The sequence below is a fragment of the Hordeum vulgare genome, chromosome 5H (genome assembly GCF_904849725.1).
Source record: "Hordeum vulgare subsp. vulgare chromosome 5H, MorexV3_pseudomolecules_assembly, whole genome shotgun sequence".
In the NCBI taxonomy this organism is placed as follows: Eukaryota; Viridiplantae; Streptophyta; class Magnoliopsida; order Poales; family Poaceae; genus Hordeum; species Hordeum vulgare.
Genome location: NC_058522.1, coordinates 376228137 through 376233561, shown reverse-complemented (window position 1 = coordinate 376233561; position 5425 = coordinate 376228137). Strand labels below are relative to the sequence as shown.

Here is a 5425-nt window from a genome sequence, read left to right as displayed (position 1 = left end):
CTCACAGATTTATTTATTTTTACAAATTCAAAAATTATCCGTGAATTTACAGACGTTCGTGAATTCAAAATATCTTCACAAATTGGGGGAAATGAATTTTTAAAAATGTTAGTGAATATAAAAATGAACACAAATTTAGAAAATGATTCAAGTTTAAAATAATGCAAAATTTCAGAAAATCTTTATGAATTTGAAAAAACGTTCATGATTTTTCGAAAACATTTGCTAATTTAAAGAATAGACCACGAATTTTATAAATCACTAATTTTGAAAAAATAAAATTATTTACTAAATAACATGAACTCCATGAAAAAATAGAATGGTAAATAAGCTTAAAAAATATATGAAAAACATCCGAGAAACACATGGAGACCTTTTAGAATGTTCTCAAAACCAGAAAGCCTACCTATGTGTACATGGGCCTGCCTATTAGATAGCCTACTCAAAGCCTCAAGAAACACTGGTATATGGAAAAATCTGATTCCTGTCCTGTGTGTGGAAGAGAGGAGGGATGGATACTTTGCGTTCGGCAGCAAAGTTTTTTTAAGTTTTTTATGAATACTGCGGTTTTTTAAAAACACCACGGTTTTGAATACTTTGATGCTTTTGGCTTCAGCAAAAAACAAAGAATCGTAAACCACAATATCCCAAAAACCATGGCATTTCTGGAGTATCCTGATAAGAGATACCGACCTCTTTTTTAAAAAAAAAAAAACAGAACGGACTTGTGCAGCCAGCCACCGTTAGCAGCCGCTAATTAGTTAGTCATCCATGCTAAGTACTTGATCAAAACTTTGATAAAACATCATCAGCCAAACACATGTAAAACTGAGAAAAATATTGATTTTAAGAAACTGTTGTATTCCTTGCCCGTCGATGGAAATGCTTTGGTTTTCAATAACCACAATTTTCTAAAAACTTTGCTTCCAAACTGGGCATTCAAAAACCAGCATTTTTTTATATCTTTTTGGTACATTAGAAATACGATTCGAGGCTGGTACAGATTGCTGGAAAGTTACGACTACGAGTACTCCATTAAAGCTAAATAAATCGCCTGCGTCAGAAGAAAAGCTAAATAAATCGCCAGAAGGTAAACAACCCAAGCCGAGCCGGCGCTGTGTTGGAAGCGTCCGGAACTCCGTATGTTGGTTGCGCCCATGTTGATTTTCGCGTGTTTGGACCAGTGAAACGATTTGGTCCATTCATGTGTTCTTAATCTGTGCAAGGTGTGGTAATTTACCAAGTGACTTGCACTGCCGACAACATCAAAGTATTTGAACACAAGTGGTAGACTTTTTAAACGAGAAGCCACAAGACCACCAATTTTTTTCATTAAAAAGAACCATGATAAGGGAGAGCACATGAAAATAAAGAATCTCCATTTAACTTATTCCAGGAATCAAAGACAACGCAACATTATGTCCTAAGCTCATTCTGGGTCTTTTTCTTGCTACAAATTAGAGCAACCACTGCGGACTGAGCAGTCTTATCTAGCTGCAATAGCAACTACCGTCTTTATGGCAAACCCCTGTTCCGCAGCCCAGTTTTTTGCAGGCAACAACACAGCCTTCAGGCATACAATTGTACTGGTAGGGTTCACGGCCCGCCCACGCGTTGGCTTTTATACCTATGAAAGTCAAAATAAAAAAGTGAATCACAGCCGAGATCAGTTCGTAGTTAAACTCAGATGCTATGGAAAAAATGCAGTATTAGGAAAATATCAAGATACAAGAGGCGCGCAAATAGAAAAACGGGCACAACCAACTAGTGGTATGTTATATCCCATCGGCAGTTCAAGACTACTATCAAAAACATGTATTAAGATATCTAGCGCGGCAGTAAAGGGGTACTAAGTACTGTATGAAACATGGGCAAAACAATCATGCCATTGCTAGAATTTAGATCGAATAACTTGAGTAATCAGTTTATATTTGCAGTATGAGGAATGTCAACTTTGAAGACAACTAAAAGCAACAGAATGTACCATCCAACAAAAACATGCAATAGATTCAGACTTGTCTGTACTGTATCCATGGGTGCAGCAGGCCATGCAATAGATTCAGACTTCTCTGTTTTTCTTTGGAAGCCCAAACCGTAGAACAAAAAGTAATATGGCGCATTTTATAAATTAAAAGATAGTACAAATAAAGGTTCAAAGAACTACAAAAATTAACCAATTCCTGCTCTAGGTATTACTACAAAAATAAATGTTCAAAGACTTCTCTGTAATTCATAAGCACCCTCAAAGATAAAAATCGGCCTTTAATTATAAAAGTGGTAGAAATATTATTTCCAACTAATACCATTGGAGACAGGAAAATCAAGCAAAAGGATAAAATCTGGCTCCCGGAAACCACGAATTTTCCTATAAAGTTGATAAGCTCTCCTGGAAAGAAATGTACCTATGTTGTTCGTCCCTGATACTTGACTCGACAAGCAAGCGGTCGAAATCAGCAAAAGAGCCATCAAGCACACAAACCTTGAGTTGATTAGAGCCATAACGAAGTTTTTTACTATTTCCTTGATTCCTCCTCCTATTGTATTTTTGGTCGTTCTTGTGGTGTTTAGTTGGATCCTTGTGCTGCTGTTTATATAGGATATATAGGGGCGCCTTGTAGTACCATTTTGTGCCATTTTATTACTTCCTGCATTAGTGTTTCCTTTGTATGGTTCGCCAATAATACGCACATCATGGAATATCCTCTGGATATCAATTTATTCCCTCCAAAATATACCATACAAAATTAATTACTACTAGTACTATCCCATAACAGGATTATGTCAGTTATTGGCTCCAAAAAAGGCCAATCGCAGAACCGTTCGCGTCGCCTCCAGGGGGGAGACTCGGGCGCCCTAGCTGCCGCCGCCCTCGACCTCCCTCCTCCCCTGCTTCCCCGCCGCCGCCGGAGGAGGCCGGCGAGCGAAGCTCGCCCGACGGACGGCGGGCCTTCCTCTCTTCTTCACGAAGGGATCCTCTGGCTGAGATGCGACGGCGTTCCTGGGCGTACGGCATGGAGGCGGAGTTGGCGCGCTCGGGCGGCGGCCCGATGGGATCCTGGCGGCGCTACGGGGGCTGCCGGCGGATCTGGGGTTAACAACCCCAGGTCGGTTCTCCTTCTCGGATGATGCTGGATCTGAACATGGTGGTGGCGCCATCCCCTTCGTCAGGGATGACGGTCGGTGGTGGGTCCTTGTGGCGTTGCCGGTGGCGGCGGATCTTGGGATCCCGCTCCCGGGGACGTCGCAGGATGTGGTGGCCCGTGCAGGAGAGATGAGTTCTTCGAACAGATCTGGGTAAAAGCTTGCTTTCGGCTACTGCCAAAGCCGGCGATGGCGGCGTTTCTACGTCGTTTCCTTCCTGAAGGCATCGTCGAGGAGAAGTTCAAGGCCACTCTTTGCTACCTCCGGGGGAAACCCTAGATCAGTAGATCGGATGACGACGATGCTCTGGTGTCGTTTCCTCTTGGGGGCGTCATTCATGGAGGTACACACGGGCTCGAGGGATCATTGGTCGGCATCAACGATGGAGCGGCGTTCCTTGTGACACATCGACGTCGTGGAGTCTCGGCGGCGAGGCGCAGCAAAGTCTCGACGACGGATGCGTGATGATGAGCGCGCGTAGGAAGGAGGCGTTGTCTGGCGCCGTGGGGGCATCGACGGCAGGCCTTGCAAGGTCGATGCGTCAGTAACTCTTCTGAAGATGGATTGATGGAAAGCGGTGGCGACGACCTATGAGGGTGCGTTGGACCGGTTTGTGCCCCTAACCTGGTATGTGGCTCGGTCGGGGCCTCCGGCTTTAGATGTTAGGCTAGGTGAGAGGTCTGGGTATGTGGCTCACACTTTCTGCACCCCTTCATCACTGGATAGGAGTAGCGACAGATATTGTCAAGAGGGCGGCTTCAGATATATTGATGTATTGCTTTGTAAGATCTTTGTGAATAATTAATAAAATGGCTGCATGCATCTTCCAGATGCAGAGGCCGGGGGTCATCCTCCTTTTCTAAAAAAAAAATGGCTCCTAAAAATTTACCATACAAAATTTATTAGTTTACCATGACAACATTATGGCATTTATTGGTTCCCAAAAATTACATACTACGGATTTATTTTGCATTCCATAACAAGGTTATGCCATTTACTATCTCCCAAAATTACTAAAGAAATTAATTAGTATTCCATAACAAGATTATTTCATTTATTGGCTTCCAAATTACATATATGCAATTGATATGCATTTTGTCACAAGATCGTAAACCGTGTATCAATATTTGTCATCTTGATAGTTTGTTGTTGGTTTCCATATTTCCTTTTTTAAAAGAAGGAGGATTACACCCGGCCTCTGCAGGTTTCCATATTTGCTACCTAGGATTCCTGATTTATTTTAAAATTTTCGAACATTCCAACTATCAGGGACAGATGCAACATGAATTACTTCAAAACCTTCTCTTGCACAATGACTATACTTGGCCCCCTCTCACACGCTCTTCCATATGGCAAATGTAACTTGGAACCCAGAGTTTGGATTTTTGGACTTCGATAGTTTCAGGTAGCTGGATAATCCAGGTCTACAGCGAGCTAGAACTGAGAGCATTTACCTTTGCTGTATTAAAGATTTCTACGGGGCACCCTGCCTTCTTGTTATAAAAAGAAGATGCAAAATTGCATACCATAACACTTTTGAATACGGTAACAACTGACAACCTTTCGCTGGTAGCATGCCACACCAAGGTAGACACAATCAGCACTAATTCAAAGATCTTTTACTGTCCAATCTTAGTTAGGTGTCATTCCAGGGCATTGCTCATTATCATGTACTCCCTCTGTACCATAATAATTGTAGTTGGGGAGAACTAGTCTAGTTCTCCCCAACTACAATTATTATGGTACAGAGGGAGCAAATGAGAAAAATCAGACCTACTTGATAATTATGTTACATGTCCACATGGCTGAATCAACAGATAATACGAATCATAACACAATAGGTTACAAACCCACAGTTCAGTATCCAAACATCACAGCGTTGCATGTATCCATAAAGATGTAAGTACACCTGATAAACGAAATGATCCGATACCAAATCACTTACGTTTTCAAAGTAACAGAGTTATAGGGTAATGGATGCTACATGTATGTTACAAGTCCAGACCTAAAATTATATTACAGACACGGAAACCCTACTAGTTAAGAGAGTCATTGATCTACTCCCTCCGTACCATAATATATGACGTTTTAGCAACTCAATCATTTGAGCTGCTAAAACGTCATGTATTATGATACACAGGTAGTAGAACATAACTCAAGGATGGAGTGGATATGTGATACTCTTTCAGATTACAGCAGTGGAGAGACTAGACCCGGTCACTGCGACAATTGAACATAACTTAAGGATGGAGTAGACATGTTTGATGGACACCGAGCTGAGACT

The 5425-nt window shown here is 41.8% G+C and overlaps 1 long non-coding RNA gene across 1 annotated transcript; it reads right to left on the bottom strand.

The window, feature by feature from the left end:
• Nucleotides 1-1362: 1362 nt before the first annotated feature.
• LOC123398179 lies at nt 1363-2591 on the bottom strand. Its single transcript, XR_006610101.1, has 2 exons — nt 2403-2591; nt 1363-1627 (listed from the first exon to the last, which is right to left on the bottom strand). It is a non-coding gene; the product is annotated as an uncharacterized LOC123398179 (long non-coding RNA).
• Nucleotides 2592-5425: the final 2834 nt, after the last annotated feature.